The sequence below is a fragment of the Acipenser ruthenus genome, chromosome 1 (assembly GCF_902713425.1).
Source record: "Acipenser ruthenus chromosome 1, fAciRut3.2 maternal haplotype, whole genome shotgun sequence".
NCBI classification, from domain to species: domain Eukaryota; kingdom Metazoa; phylum Chordata; class Actinopteri; order Acipenseriformes; family Acipenseridae; genus Acipenser; species Acipenser ruthenus.
The window spans coordinates 75,439,258-75,456,873 of record NC_081189.1 but is presented as its reverse complement, the minus strand read 5'-3'; positions in this window follow the sequence as shown (position 1 = coordinate 75,456,873).

The window sequence follows — 17,616 nt, the reverse complement described above, 5'->3', positions numbered from 1 at the left end:
GTCTATGCAGGGGTCCGATAATGGATCAAGAACTGCTTTTGGTGGTGGTTTTCCCATGGTGGAGGAACCCACGGTAGCATAGACGACATAGTTTCATTACGTTTCACTGCATAATTCACCAGGAAGCACTCGTGAGCAAATTGAAAAACAGTGAAATGCAAGCAGTCATGCAGCTGGTTGTAAAGGTGGTCAATTTCATTGTTTCAAGAGCATTCACTCACAGGCAATTTCAGGTTTTTGTTTCAGAGTACAAAACTAGAGTATGGCGACTTAGTGATGTCCAATGAAGTGAGATGGTTGTCTTGTGGCAGGGTTCTTGAAATATTTCTGCCTCTGGTTCATGAATTTCTTGAAAGCAAGGGAAAGGGGGAGAAAGAATGGGAAGATCCAGGCTGGATAATAAAGCTGTTATTTCTGACTGACATCACAAGCCACTTGTATGCATAAAACCTCCAATTACAGGGAAAACAAAAACTTCAAGTGACATGATGCGTGTTGTTACAGCATTCCAATGCAAGACCACAATGTTGTTCATTCCTATTTTGTGCAGTAATTGCTTTGTTCACTTTCCAAAACTTAAGTCAGTCACCTCGGACAACCTAGATCTTTTGAATGATTACCAGCACACATCATTTGTACATATCTTGGAAGAATTACGACAGGAATTTGAGTCTAGATTTAAAGATGTCTCTTGTGTACAAGAAGCTTTTTAATTTAATTGAGAACCCCTTCAGTGCATCAGTGTCATCTCTATCATTGGTCCTAACAGACCTTCGAGCAGATCGAGCAAAAGTGGATAGTGAAATAGTGGAACTTCAGCTGGATGACATCATGAAGTCTGAGCTCAAAGCAAGTGTTTATCATTTCTGGAACATGGTCCCTGATTTACGATACCCAACTGTGAAACAATGTGAGCAAAAAGTGCTGTCATTTTTTGTCAGCACATACACTTTTAAGTCCACCTTTTCTGCAATGATTGTTGTGAAAAGGAAACAGAGAAACAAACTGATCAATGAGCATTTGGACTGCCTCACTAGGATTGCAATGACTTATTACAAGTCAAGGAGCCACAGGCACACTTCTGCTCTTCCAGTATTTAAAGTATGTTTTGCATTATTCACTTTTTAAATGGTTGTTTCATACTGGTTCACCTTGCACAATATTTAATTGAATGTCAGTTTAGTTAGTATTATCCCATTATGCTTTAAATGTTTAATTTCACATGTTCATCTATTTTTTGTATAAGAATAGAGTTGTATTGTAAAATTGGCGCGCCCCTCATCACACTGATTTTTTTTTGGTAAAATGTCCCTTGCTTGAAAAATAGTGAATATCATATACCTAGCATATCTAGTTTTAAAGAAACATTTTCAAGCCATGTAATGAAATATTATGATTAATTAGTATTATATACTTTTAAAAGATTCTTGTGAATTATGCTAAATACATTTTGTTTCCCTAATTTTAAAATACACTAGTTTAATATATTTTATTATTTTGTTATTTATTTATTTTAAAGGAAAAGGGGGCCAAAGTCACATGCTCAAATGTCAAAGAAATACAGAGAACCAATTAAGTCTGATCCAGTGAAATATCAGGATCATCTTAAAAAAGAAAAAGGATACTGTAACAGGGGGTCTTAGTACCTGCTACTTTAATTGTGGGTGTCCGCTGAATGATGAGAGAGAGACAGAGGGATGCAGCTGACAATGCCACTCAGGCGTCACGATTTTATTAAAGTAAACAAAATGTTATGACAGGTGGCTGCCACTAGGGTACCAGCAATGATAGCCCTAGTGCAGGAGGACATACACAGACATAGCGTAATAAAAATAAGAGCTAAAAAAAAATGCAAAACAAAACACAGTGAGAAACAGCTAAAAACAAAAGTTTGCCACACACTGGCTTAGCGCTGCTCCCACTAAAAGGGAGGTCCCGCTCCGGAACCTACTCTGACACACTAAAATAAACTGGGGTGGGATCAAAATCCCCTAAATTAATCCCTATACAACTCACTCACTCACACTGGCTCTCCACACAATAGTGAGGCTGCATGCTTGCTGAAACAAAAACCCAACCGAACTGGCTTTCCAGCTCCTTTTTTATACCATGTGGCTGGGCTTAATTGATCATCAATTAGTCAATTAAGCCCCAGCCACATTCTGCACATGGATTTGGCAGAGTTGGATTTAACCCCATCCCTGCCAAACTTAAATTCAAAACGTCACAACTTTATTTATAACTGCAAAAACCTGCCATATCTAGTGCACATTTATTCTATATATATATATCTTTAAACTATACATACACACAATACAATACATTATTTACACGTGCAGGGCTTTTGCCCTGCCACATACCCTCCCACTCAGAATGGAACCCCTAGGGTCCAATAGACAACTAACCCGCTCCCCGCAATAAACACATGGGTGGGTGGGAGGGAACATTGGGGCTCAGCCGGCCTCTATCAAATACCAGACGGACAGGGTTGCCCTCTACCACTTGCACACCCTGCTGTCTGATACCAGCTGGCCCCAACATTAGCTCCCTGATATTAACTGGGTTTCTATACAGTTTAACCCCCACAGTGACCCCTGGGCTTCTATAAAGGGGTGCCCGTTTAACCCCCACAGTGGCCCCTGGACTTCTATAAAGGGGTGCCCGTTTAACCCCCGGCCTACCCCTTAATGCCAGTGTCCAATCTTTCCATTTGTGGGTCCCCGCTGGCAGCAACGCAGGACCCTCCGGCGAGGCGGTCAGTGGAACAGGATCCTCCGGAGACGGCAAGCAGGTGACCCAAGGTGACGGTGAGCAGCCGACTCCAAACGACGGCGGCAGCAGCGGACCCTCGGGAGGCGACGGCGGGAGGGGAGCCCCTGGACCAGAAGGTGGCAGCGGGAGCTCCACGTCTCCCTCTAGCGGTGATGGTGTCTGCGAAGGCAGAAGGGGCTCCTCCCCTTCCGGCCGCAAAGGCGGCAGGGGCTCCTCCCCTTCCGGCCGCGAAGGCGGCAGGGGCTCCTCCCCCTCTCTCAGCATCACTACCGGTGGCTGCTGAAAGTAATCCACTACTTGCCCTCGTCCCCCCCAAAAAATTTCAGGGGGGTGAGGGCTTAGCTCTTCCATCAGGGGATCGTCCCCCCCTGTAAATTGTCGTGGCAAAGGTTCTGGGCACTGCCATGGCTCTTCCTCCTGGGACAGCAGCTCTTCTGCCTCGCTCTGGACCTCAAGCTCCTCCCACTCTAGGTCCGTGTCTGTGTCCTCTTCCCGGTCATGGCAGTTGGCCTCCACATGCCCATACTCCATGCAAATAGAGCACATGGGTGCACCGGCCTGGGCCAACTGGGACTGTTCCGCCTCCCACCGCTCTCTGTGGATCTGGTCCACCACCCTGCCCATGGCATCCAAAGCCCCTTTTAGTGCTGGATAGTGCCCACGGATCCCTTTGAGCTGGGCTTCTGAGGTAAGATGGATGAAATCCACAAGCATCTCCACATGGATGGCCCCCAGGTATTTCCTTCCCTCCGTTTCTAGCCACAGGGGAGTCCTGGGGTCCAGAATCCAGGCCAAGGAGATGTCCATGTCTCTCTCTAGTGGGTTGTCTTGCCTTGCCTCGGCAGGACTCTGCGGATCCCACTTCTGACACCAAGTGTAACAGGGGGTCTTAGTACCTGCTACTTTAATTGTGGGTGTCCGCTGAATGATGAGAGAGAGACAGAGGGATGCAGCTGACAATGCCACTCAGGCGTCATGATTTTATTAAAGTAAACAAAATGTTATGACAGGTGGCTGCCACTAGGGTACCAGCAATGATAGCCCTAGTGCAGGAGGACATACACAGACATAGCGTAATAAAAATAAGAGCTAAAAAAAAATGCAAAACAAAACACAGTGAGAAACAGCTAAAAACAAAAGTTTGCCACACACTGCCTTAGCGCTGCTCCCACTAAAAGGGAGGTCCCGCTCCGGAACCTACTCTGACACACTAAAATAAACTGGGGTGGGATCAAAATCCCCTAAATTAATCCCTATACAACTCACTCACTCACACTGGCTCTCCACACAATAGTGAGGCTGCATGCTTGCTGAAACAAAAACCCAACCGAACTGGCTTTCCAGCTCCTTTTTTATACCATGTGGCTGGGCTTAATTGATCATCAATTAGTCAATTAAGCCCCAGCCACATTCTGCACATGGATTTGGCAGAGTTGGATTTAACCCCATCCCTGCCAAACTTAAATTCAAAACGTCACAACTTTATTTATAACTGCAAAAACCTGCCATATCTAGTGCACATTTATTCTATATATATATCTTTAAACTATACATACACACAATACAATACATTATTTACACGTGCAGGGCTTTTGCCCTGCCACAGATACCTAAAAAGAAAACAAAGTGGAAAGTTAAAGAATATTGAACACAAATACAAGACAGCAATGGAAAGAAAACAAGACGCCGACTCAAGCAAAATGAAGGAGTACAAGATTTCATGGCTGTGAACACTTCACCAGTGTCACCACATGATCATCTGCCTGCCCATCAAGAAGCTGGAGGAAATTAATGAAATGCATGTACAAAAAAAGTTAAAAGTATCGAGGAAAAGTATCGTATATAAGGAGCTTTATAAAACCAGGAAGATGCTACATGACGCACAAAGGTGGAAAATATAAGATAAGATTTCAGAGAATGGTAGCAAGATTTATAAATACCACTTCTCTAAAAACAAAAGCTACCCAGCAGTTTAGATCTAACCCTGATAAGGTCAGGAAAGTTCTTCTTCTCCACATGCCCATGTTGCTGAGTTGTGTAAAAAATATTGGCAAGTCACTTCAAAGATCATCAGTGGGAAGATCCTGAAGAAATACAAGCGAGTAGCAAGCCTCAGAATAGTTTATTCTATCAGTTCTTTTTTTAAAAACATTAAAGTTTACATTGCAAACATTACAGATAACTGTACGTTTTTGTCGTTCTTCTAAGAATTCCAATTTTAGTAAAACATTTAATTGAATTTTATAACAAAAAATGTTAAAGGTCATTTTTTTATGATTGAACTTGTTTATTGTACTACAAGCACCTACTTATATTTTGTTGTAAAAATAAACTATATGTTTGCATAGTAAAAGTGTGTGTGTCATTATCATCACAATCATTTTCTTTAGATATTTATCAAATTAGTGCTTACAAAACCCTTTTATATCCTATCCATGATAAAATGCACCTGGTAAGTATTTAAGTAACATAAAAAATGGTGGGAAAATATATTTAGTTTTTGCAAAATTGTTTAAACAATCATCAGATATAAAACATTTGCTTTTCTAAGAAAGAAAATTCAAAAGTTGTTATCTTTGAAAGTACTTTTATGCAATATACCGGATCTTTACAAAGAAATAGATTTTTATTACACTAATTCTGACTCCACGTATTTCTTTAAAATAGAGTTTTACAACTGTGATGGTAGTGACTTTTTCTGCAAGCACCTCAAGAAAATTGATTAAAATGTAAATATTATAAAATGAATCGGTCACTGCTGTTAATGGTGTCCTATTTGTAGTAACTGTAGGTAAACATTTGAGTAGGTAGATTTTGTATCACCTATAATGTTAGGATTGAGACATTAATAAAAAATAAAAAATAACAATTATTAACATAATTTAGAGATTGTATTTAACATCATGTAATCAAATAAACTACAAAATTACAGAAAGCCATAATAGTTATACAGTGTTTCATGTTAGATTTCGAAATGTCACATTTTTCAATTTGTCAGTTTTTCGGTAAGTAGATGGAAAACTGCAAATCAGTATGTAATTCAATATGTTAACATAACTTTATTCAGTACGTTTCATTCGACTTTTGGCCATAGCTGTATATCGACATATTTTTTAAAAAATAATCTTTGTAAGCATTTTTACACTTGCGATTAACACAATTTTGTAATTAGTGTTGCTAGAATCCATAGGCTTATGTGCTTTATAAATAGGCTTGCTACTATTCGATTTTTAATTTTTTGCCAACGTTTATTTTAGAAAGAATGTACCGGGTTTTTTTCTATCTTTGTTTTTCAATTCAAACAGAGAATGGGCGAAATCGACCGTTATGCTTTAAAAAAAAAAAAAAAAGCTTTTATGCCATTGAGAAGTCTCATTTAGCGAAACCTGTTTATCATATTTAACATGCAACAAAACCATGGTTACCAACATTCTAATTGAAATAATATTTGGTTACAGCGGAGCTATACCTTGTAAAGATAAAGATTCTACACAAATTTAAAAATGTTCTCAAATAAACTGCAGAAAATGCAGCATACACAGACTTTTATAGTATACATTTACGAGTAAAATATGCACAGAACAACAACAACAACATTTTATTTATATAGCGCCTTTCATAGCAAGTATCCCAGGGCACTTCACAAGATTTAAACAAACAAAAAGAAAAGGTACAGTTAGGTACAGTTAAAAACCAATTAAAAGTACAGTTGGGTACAGTTAAAAGCCAATTTAAAATAGTGAGTCTTTAAAGAAATTTTAAAAAAACTCCAGAGTCTGAACTTTTAATATAATTTGGAAAGGAGTTCCAAAGTTTGGGTGCATAAAAAGAGAAAGCCCTGTCACCCTGAGCGCGCAGCCTGGAGTTGAGGACAACCAACAGACCAGCCTCAGAGGAACGCATAGGGAGTAAGCACATCAGCAATATATGAAGGAGCAGTGTTATTTAAAGCTTTATAGATTAGCATTGCAATTTTAAAATCAATCCTAAAGTTAAAACAAAGTTGACATAGTACAGATGAAATATAATCACAAAATTTTGATCTTGTTAGGATACGAGCAGCAGCATTCTGGACATATTGGAGCCTTCTAAGAGTATTATTAGGAAGGCCACAGAACAAAGCTGATGAGTCCATGAACTAACCTTTTTGCACCTACTGATGATAGAAAAGGATGTAAACGGGCAATATTACGGAGGTGAAAAAAGGCTGTCCTAACAACACTGCGTACGTGAGTGTGACAGAAAGACAATGATTCTTGGTGGTAAATCTCCCTCTCGATCTCGAAGTAACAGGAACAGAGTACTCTGGACTACGTGGCCTGACACTTCGTTCCGAGGGTTAAAAGGAAGTCAGTCATGTAGAAAAGAGACAGAGCTTCGGTACACTAACTCATTGACCCGGAAGGGAAATGATGTGGCAGCTGCAGATCATGAAAAGCAGCTGCAATCGTTTACCAAGGGGTCATGAGTGACGGTATAAATAGGGGTCGAAGCAATGTTATCTGTTCCTTCGTTTTGGTTGTGTCATTGACCTGGAAGGACCCGTACTGTTGGTGAAATAATCGTGAGTGTTTGTTTGTACTGTCTATTGCTGAGTGTATTCACTAGACGGCTAACACGATCCGGAGCTGTCACCAGAGGCCAGCACAAACCCGGGACAGCACTTCACTTGTACCACTGTAAAACTGTATTGCACCACAATCACTAATTCACCCTCTAACCTGACTTGTGTATGTGTTTTGTGTTTATAATGTGGGGATACAAGAACGGGACTATTATTTCGGGACCAGCGTGGGGGATTACAAATGTAAGTAATACACACCGCTGTATTACTTACCATCATTATTATTTCCTGTTTGTTTCGCCATCAGGCACTGGACAAAAACAACTAATAAAAAACACCTGGATTACAATTGTCTGTCTGTTCTTTAATCACCTGCACCTGTACACTATTAACCACTTTGCCACAGTGAGGTTCAAAGGTTAAGGAGCAATCCATAATAACACCCAAATTCCTAATACTAGAACTGACTTTAATATCTGAACTATCTAATGACAGTGAGGATAAAGTAATGATTCACAGATCCCAGTAGCAAAATTTCAGATTTGTCAGAATTTAACTGAAGGAAATTATCATGCATCTATCTTTTTATATCAGTAATAAAGTCAGACAGAAGAGAAACTGCTATGTCAAAATTTGTTTTAAAAGAAAAATAAACCCGGTTGTCATCAGCATAAAAATGAAAATTTACACCAAAATGTTTGAAAACCTGACCTTAAGGCAGCATATAAATATTAAATAGTAGAGGGCCTAACACAGAGCCCTGTGGGATGCCAGAAATAATTCATTTAGAATCAGATGTGAAAGTACAAAGAGAAACTGATCTATTGGACAAATATGATCTAAACCAGGGGTCTCCAACACAGATCCTGGAGAGCTACTGTTTTCGATTCAACCAATCTTTCACTTAATTAATTGAACCAATTATTGGCTTAATTAGTCAAGATCAACAGGTGTTCCAGATCTTTAGCCACTGATGATGTAAAGACGCCTATAAAATATGCTGGATAGGGGTTTCTCCAGGACCAGGGTTGGAGACCCCTGATCTAAACCAATCAACAGCAATGCCCAAAATTCCAACAGTCTCCTCTAACCTTCTAAGTAAAATACTGTGGTCAACCGTGTCAAATGCTGCACTACGATCAAGTAAAACTAGAATGGAATAACATCCACACATTAGATAGTTGAACAGAACTAACTTGCACTTATTATTCAGTCTGAGCTCCCCCTCTCCTGCTTCAGCACAGCTGGAATCAGAGTCAGTGGAAGGCAAGGCTGACGGGTCCGCTTCGTTCTGCCGCGGAGACTTCAGCTGTCAGTCAGGGTATTGTGCACAATATTCATTAAGTGTTTTCCTCTTGTGCATTATTTTCAAATCAAACTGGTAAAGTGACACTGACAGTGAAACTACAGTAATAACAGACCACCGAGATGACTGACAGCAACCCCTAGCCATTCAGAGATGGGACAACCAGTAAGTATAAAAACTACACAAACTAGAGATGATTTCTAAATTATTATTTTTGATAAGAAAATTATAAAAAATAGTGAGTGGTTTTACTGACGTTTATCCTGAATTCAGAAATGTTCTCTATATCTCTGTGCCTCATAGTTACTCTGTGTTTTAAGCAGTGTTAGCCCATTCAGTCCGTCATCTTTGACCACTTTTTACACGTACAGGCAGCGCATTTCGTGTTGACATCGTAGATTTCTGAGAACTGCTTGATGTAGAGCGGTGTTTTTTTCAGTGTGTCTTTTTTTGCATATACGGGATATGATCGCTCATTGTGATCAATTCAACTTCCTCTGCTGGTATATGTGTGATCGAGGACATTTTTCTAAATGGAATGAGGTTTAAAAAACATCTGGAAGCAAACTTTCCTTTCACTCTGACGCTGGCATCTTCTTCACGCACGCTGTCTGAACTGCCGTAAATGATACAAAACACGACGCAAAACGTACGCAAATTAGCAAAATGGTAATAATTCGTCACGCACACGTGACCTTTCCTCCCTACCTTAAATTAACATAATATTCGTCTCAGCAGTCATTTACTCGCCAGCATCTGTGTTTTCGTCGTGTTTAACTGTAACTTCCCTTTTAAAATGACCCTGAGCACTTTTTAATGTGTTTTGGATTCTGAATTAAAACAGAGAAACTGTTAACTGTGAAATTAATTTCCAAAGGAGAGGTGAAAAGTCAGAAGAAAACACTGAAAGCCAGAAGCCCTAGTGTGTGTGTGTGTGTGTGTGTGTATAACTTGTCTAAACACGTAAGAGAGGGAGGATGTCTCTCGGAGAAAATTAGAGGTAGTGTGCTTTTATTTGTTTATTTAAAAAAAAGCTTAACTGAATATACATTTTTTTAAAAATGCAACATAGATCTAAAGATTAGTCTATTCATTTTTCTGAAAAACACTGACAGCTATTTTTTTTTGTGAATTCAGATTCCAAGAGTGCCCCCCCCCCCCCCCCCCCCGCACCTATCTGTCGATGCCCATGTCCCCAGGGTAGTGTTAATCAGGCTCTTTGAAACCAGCCGAAAGAGTTTTAATATTTATTTTTTGTCATCCTTAATTTTTGCTTCTGTTGCTTTTGTTGCTGTCAATCTGACAGTTTTAGGCAAAAAAGCAGGATTGGTACGAAGTGTAACCTTTTTCCTGGCTTCTGAAAAAATTAAGCAGGCTTTTGCAATTGAAAATGCTTGCCTCTCACTCACTCGCTTAGCGGAGTTGATTGCAACTAAGAAAACCGCTTTAAGTGAAAAATGTCAGCTCAGCTGAATGTAAGGGCTCAAATGGAGGCTTCATGAGTGCCTCAAGCACTATGTTAAGCCTCCATCGAGGAACAGTATCCTTCAGAGGTGGCTGAAGCCGCCAAGCTCCTTTCAAAAATTGTCCCACCAGAAAGTGAGCTCCTGGGGAGACCGAGTCAATTTACGGTACACGTGCAGTGACTTGCACCGGGTTGGTACAGTACCCGCCGCCTCAGTACGGTACACGTGCAGTGACTTGCACCAGGTTGGTACAGTACCCGCCGCCTCAGTACGGTACACGTGCAGTGACTTGCACTGGGTTGGTACAGTACCCGCCGCCTCAGTACGGTACACGTGCAGTGACTTGAACCGGGTTGGTACAGTACCCGCCGCCTCAGTACGGTACACGTGCAGTGACTTGAACCGGGTTGGTACAGTACCCGCCGCCTCAGTACGGTACACGTGCAGTGACTTGAACCGGGTTGGTACAATACCCGCCGCCTCAGTACGGTACACGTGCAGTGACTTGCACCGGGTTGGTACAGTACCCGCCGCCTCAGTACGGTACACGTGCAGTGACTTGTACCAGGTTGGTACAGTACCCGCCGCCTCAGTACGGTACACGTGCAGTGACTTGCACTGGGTCGGTACAGTACCCGCAGCCTCAGTACGGTACACGTGCAGTGACTTGCACCAGGTCGGTACAATACCCGCAGCCTCAGTACGGTACACGTGCAGTGACTTGCACTGGGTCGGTACAATACCCGCCGCCTCAGTACGGTACACGTGCAGTGACTTGAACCGGGTTGGTACAGTACCCGCTGCCTCAGTACGGTACACGTGCAGTGACTTGCACCGGGTTGGTAAGGTACCCGCCGCCTCAGTACGGTACACGTGCAGTGACTTGAACCGGGTTGGTACAGTACCCGCCGCCTCAGTACGGTACACGTGCGGTGACTTGCACCAGGTCGGTACAATACCCGCAGCCTCAGTACGGTACACGTGCAGTGACTTGCACCAGGTTGGTACGGTACCCGCCACCTCAGTACGGTACACGAGCAATACTTTGCACCGGGTCAGTACAATACCCTTGGCCTCAGTATAGTACTTGTGCGATAACCTTGCCCTGCGTTACCGCAAGAAGCAGTATACAGGGACTGTATAGCTTCTGGCAAACCCACTGTTGGAACAACTGAGGAAAGTCTGCTGTTAGCCTAAACCGCATTTGTAATGGTGCTGCAAGCAGCCACCAAGATGGCAGTGATATACTGTGGCAGACTGAAACAATCTACCTAAAGTGTATCAAAGGTGTTATTTTGTATTTATTTATTTTAAACCAAAAATACACACATAAGAAAGAGAAACTTTCTCATAGTAAACAGTAATCACAATAATATAATTTCCATTAATAATAAACCCGTACACAACAAAGTTTTATTTTTAATTAGTTAATGCAGAGCTGCTGAGCCCAGCAGCTGTGCTCGTCTTCTGTGCAAGACAGAAAACACACACAAGAGAAATATTTTCTCACAAAACAGTAATACAATTACAGTTCAGAAATAATAATATCGTTAATAACAAAACACTTCTATTTCTTTTTTATTTTAACTCCAGCTGGAGTTATTAACAGCCTGCAGGAGAGCACAAGTCAGCCGACTTAAGCTGCCTGAGCCCTGGAAGGGGCGGCAGAAGCCGTCGGCTCCACGCGGGGCACAAGACCGTTAGGGGAAGTAACAAGGAACAGGCTGTGTGCCAACATTATGTGTAATTAGGAAACTAAAAATACAATGGTTCAAAAATAATTGTTATCGCGTTAAATGATACGAGTACCTGTGTCTGTAGCCCTCTTATGCTCTCGGGGGCGAGCATGGCTACGTCACGGGCGCTTGCGCGCAGCTTTGATATTCTATTCAGGTTCCCGGATCTTTACAGGTAAACACCCATTTGGTAATGGTTACATTTCGTACGTGAATGGGAATTGTGCTACAATATAAAAGATACAGTGTTCACCTGTTATAACGCGCCCCATTATAGAGTGGAATTGGTTATACTCGTTATAAAGCGGAACACAAATAGCACGGTCTTGTAACTATGGCTCCCCAATATAGCATTATAAAGGGTGAGCACTGTATGTTCATAGTTAAAAGTCCACCCTTATGACTGCAGATCCCAAACATTATTTTGAATTTTATGTAGGACAGAACGGATTTTAAGGTAATCTTATTATTAGTAAAATGAGACTGGAATCTGCTAAATTATGTATGAAACAAGTCTATTAAACTGTTTGTTATTTTATTAAAAGTGTAAGCATTAGGGCACTACGGGCCCTATTTAGCAAATATGCGTGCAGTCGCTTCCTCTCAGGCAAAAATGCCAGCATTAGTGAACCACAGCTATAGTGCACGAAAACAATGATTTAGAAATTGGGTCTCATGCGTGGGCTAACTCACATCAAATAGCAAATCATGAGCCCAGCCAATCAAAGCACTGTGGTGGGGGAGGTAGTTTACAACCAATAAGGATTCAACATTCCCTTTAATAGAGAATGGAGGACATTTTGAAACCAAAAAAAAAGAATGAAGGAGACAAAAGCGTCAAAAAATTAAAAATGTCCGCAGCCCAAGCGATGAGGATGACTAGAGCCCTGTGTTTTTCGCAAATACAAAATTGCACGAAATAAATCGAAATGCAACATATAAATTAAATTTACAGGAAAAAATAAAACTAAAAATGTAAAAATAATAATAATAATTTCACAGGGCTCGAAGGATGACCAAACCCCCAAGCAAGGCTACGAAAAAAGAAGTAATCTGTAAGGCTTTGTCTGACCTGCCTGGCACTTGCACCATCTGCAACCTCCACCACTGGGGCTTCAAGTTCAGCATCTGCTTCCCTCAAACCCTGTAATCTTTCCTCTGTAAGTTCAACATCACATCCATTATATTGCTAACCTTCTGAGGAGTGTACTGTAGTGTTCCCCCAGAGACAGCCAAACATCGGAATCGCATTTTGAGGATTCCAAATGTTCGCTCAATTACAGTATGAGCACATTTAAAGGTATGGTTATATCTCTGTTCGGCAGGGGTCGTAGGGTTGAGCAGCAATGTCAGTAGCCACAGCTTCAGTGGATACCCGTTGTCCCCTATCAACCAGCCTCTCAGGCTGTCAACCCATTGAAACGCAGCTGCCACCTGAGAATCAGCAAGGATAAACGAGTCATGAGCAGAGCCAGGACGGTTTGCATACACATTTGTGATGTTGTTGTTGGCATCACACACTACTTGCACGATGACAGAATATGTCCCCTTATGATTTGTGCAGAGGTGCCTATTCTTTGATGGTGCACGTGGCTGCACATGTGTGCAATATATGGCTTCCAGGACACCAGGAAACCCATACCTCCCAAGAAAACCCCAAAAGCTGCTTTGTATTTTGCAGCTCATGAGAGACAGGAAAATGGATGAATTATCCTGCCCACTTTACAAAAGCTGCAGGTACATCTGACACTGAACATGATACAGCCGACTTGCTCATGCCTGCAGTATAATCCACAGTACATTGGAATGAGCCAGTGGCATAACATGTTAGTGCGGCAGATACCTTCAGTGCTACAGGCACAGTGTGCTCTCTGCATGTCTCCTTCCAGGCCAGCCTGAAGCAGTTGGCAGATGTCAGTGATTGTTTGTCTGTTGGGGCTGTCACAAGTGAACCTAAAACCCATCTACCCTTGTATAAGGTGTGATCACCTTTTTGAGTGAAAGGTGTATGTGGCAGAGATGGATGGCTCTTTGATAGAAACAGCTTAATTGATGATGGGAATGAGAATGTTGCAATAACTGTACTGTGTTTTAAAGACTATAAAGCCAGGCGAAATACTAACCAAATTGTTAAAACACACTGTTCATACAAAAAGTTATAATATTCTCTGTATTAACCTATAGTTATGTTAGAGCATTCTATATTCCTGTTTATTCTGTTATAACAGTGACAATATTATTGGATCTTTGTAAGTCTGAGTAAAAAAGGAGTTGGGTTGGGGTCACGCTGACCAAAAAACACGTGTGAAATGAGCTAAGCATGTCCTTGTCTGAACTACTAAAGCCAAGGCTTATAACCTTGAAGAGAAAGGCAGACGCGAGCATCTCATTTAATTAACTCAAATATTCATGGTCAAGTCTCTTATTTAGAAAAAAGAAGTAAGCTTGATCTGAAAGTAGTCTTTAAGCTAAACACAGGTATTCTAGAATAATTCAAACAGAACATAAATGTAAATGTTTTATTATAACAGAAGAACTGTAAGAGTTTGAAACTAAGAGACCTTCTGGTACATGAAAGGGAGTATATGATGAACTGTCTATGACTTCATTAAATCATAGAAATGAATGAAGACCTGGTAAAACAAGTTAGGGGGAGCAATAGCATAGGACCATATTTAGATTTAGTAAGTGCATGTCTGGGAAAATGTTTACAGTTAATGATGAATGACCTTGGCAGGAAAGCAGATGGTCTGAAACTTGTCTGAACAGGATTTTTTGTAAAAAACAGAGCAGGAGGTCACATTTAGTTGAAAGCATTGAATAGCTAAAATGGGACTGTTATATTTTTAACCACACATGCACCTGATTTGCGTGCGCTAACTGTCCACAAAAGTGTTTTGCGATCGCCTTAGGGGTTTGCAAACATTTCTAAATAGGGCACTACATGTTTTTCCATGTTCAGCTTTACAGTTGAGTCTTTACAAAAATACATTTCACAGCTGAACAAAGTATAAACTTTGGCTGCAGCACTCAAAACTTCAGAGGCTATTCAAACTGGCTATATCTTGGTCTGCTGCTAATGGAAGCAATCAATAGTGATTTGAAATTGCTTGGCAGTAGAGCTAGAGAGGACATGAAACTTGACATCTCTGCTTTGTGGAAAGAGAACCAGCTTTCCACAGACTTGCTAATTCTACACTTATCATGAGCACTGTACTGAAATAAACATGCTCGATAAGAATATTAAAATAGTTCAGATCCAGGTCTAAAATATATTTACTTCTTAACAGTAAAAACCCACTTCTCAGTATGTTTTTAATGAACTTGTTTCATTTCATCTACAGATGTGTGTTCAACAAACTTGGCTTCTCTCTACCTAAAAATCCCCTGCTTCCCCAGACCTTGGACAATTCATAGGTAAAGACTCTGAGGGGCCCTTCTCTCCAACTGGAGTTACTTTTTAATTAATAAGAAATTCTATTGTAAGCACTTGCCCGAATTCATTGCATTATATCATACTTTTGCTAGATTCAAGAGACACTCGGACCGGTATCTCTACAGATAAGACAAGCTTACATCCTAATTTTACAACTAAGCTCTCATTCATTTTATAGGTAATGAGAATAAGACAATCAACTTTGTTTTCTTGTACCATAAAGTACCTTCTCGTTAGTGAAATATAACAATCTATTCGGAGCAAAAACCTTGAACCACTTTAGATGCCCAAATTCCCTTATCTCTGGAGGTACTAGTACTGCCTCGCTCATGCAGGCAAAAGCAGAGGGGTCTTTTTCAGTATGTCCACTGTGTATTTAATACAGACGTGTAACTTCCAAGGTTATTATATTAGGTCACATTTTGTACTGATTCTCTCACTTTTAAACTTAACAGTTTTCCTGTAATAATACTTCTGTTTTCTATTACAATAAAACTTAAATAGGTGCAAATACCTATTTAAATTTTTCAATTTCAATATTTCAATTTTTACCCAAACATATTCCCCAGAGGTTGCTTTTCTTTTGCTAAATTGCAATACCTAGGAGGCTTCTGTGTTTTTGGCTTACAAACTACTTTCTAATTTAAGTTACTGCTTTTTCTGATAAGAACTTTGTGAACACTTTTTGTGATAAACTCAATAACTTTCTAATTATTGACTCAGAGAAATGGCACGCGTACACTTACTCTAATTAAATGTTCCTTTATTTTTCTGCACAAGAAGGTGCTCACGCTAGCCTGGACTGGAACTAGAATCTGTGCAGGACGTGGCTCCCCATGACCCATGACCCCTTCAGCTATTGGAGCTGTACCAGGGATCATGTTACAATAACTCAACTGGAATAAAACGTAACTAAAACCCAAGGGACTAACTATCAATATTCCACACTTTTCTAATTCAATTAAATAAGATCCTCATTTCTGCCTTTACAGTTTTTATGTTACAATACTTGTTTTCTTTTGCAGCAAAACCTTTACACTTATATTCTGTTTCAATTAGATTGGAATACCTGCGTTTAGCTTAAAGACTGCTTTCAAATCAAGCTTGACACATTCTCCAGTTAATTAAACAAGATCCTCATTTCTGCATTTCCTCCCAAGGTGTGTCCCGCCCCTTTGTTTATTATTTATTTTATATTATGATTTATTTATATTACGGTGAAGCGCCGCTTATTTGTTATTGTTTTATCATTTTAAAAACCTTGTGAGGATGCGTGACTGATCAGCTACTGATTATTTAACTAGCTGACAGTCGCGCATCCTTACTAAACTCGTGCAGACTATGGCCGATAAGCCTGCAGCTATCTGCGCAAAGAGGAGAGTGTATGGGAGAGCGAGCAAGGAGCGAGAGAGAGATAGAGATATTTAAAACCTAAACAACCGCTAAGCGTGCTGGTTTTACCCCAGCACGATACTTATTTGTTTATTTATATTTGTTTGGCCAACGTGCCCTTTTGTTTGTGGTGTTTGTTTTGTTTAAATCTTTTGTTTGTTTATTATTTAATAAAATGCTGAGCGCCGTAGCGCTGCAATTTCACCCAGCATTCATTGCTTTGGTTTCTGTTCCTGGTCCGTGACATCGCCACCAACACGCCACTCAACAGCTCGGTCACACAAGGTTATAGGTATTTCACTTCTGATGGAGCTCACAGTATTACTTATAAGTAGGCGTCTACCTAAATCGCGGAAATCGTGAAACTGAGGGTTCATCGTGAAATTCACCTTTTTTAGGGGCCAATGCATACTGGACAAGTACGGAGGGAAAAAAAGAAACCTCGTTAAATGCACAACGCAAACGACGCAAACTACATATCTTCCTTTTGTAGATAGCCTTTTTTATTCCTTCGCCATCCTGTGTGCATTGCAAAAAAAATAAAATAAATACATCTCCAAAGCGGTTAACATTCTTGTTTACTGTTCAAACGACAACGATGTTTTAATCAGCCTATCAGTACATCTGTACTGGCTTTTCTGTGACCTACAAAGTCAGTGCTGCATTGTTTTGATTTAGGTTGCTAAAATCTAGTTTTCAGCATTGGAGTTAAAATACCAGAAGTGGGTGACAAAGCAAAAAATGCAAAGTATATTTCGGTGATTGATCGTGTCAAGACATTTCCCAAAGAAACTGTACATGCAGATGGAGGTAATTGTTTTGAACATCTAATGTTTCTGCTGGCTTTATCTTCTTTAAAACACAGTCATTACAATATTTTAACATTGTTGCAGTTTCACAAATGTTCAATTTGTATCCCAAAGATCGTCCTGCTTCTGCTCTCA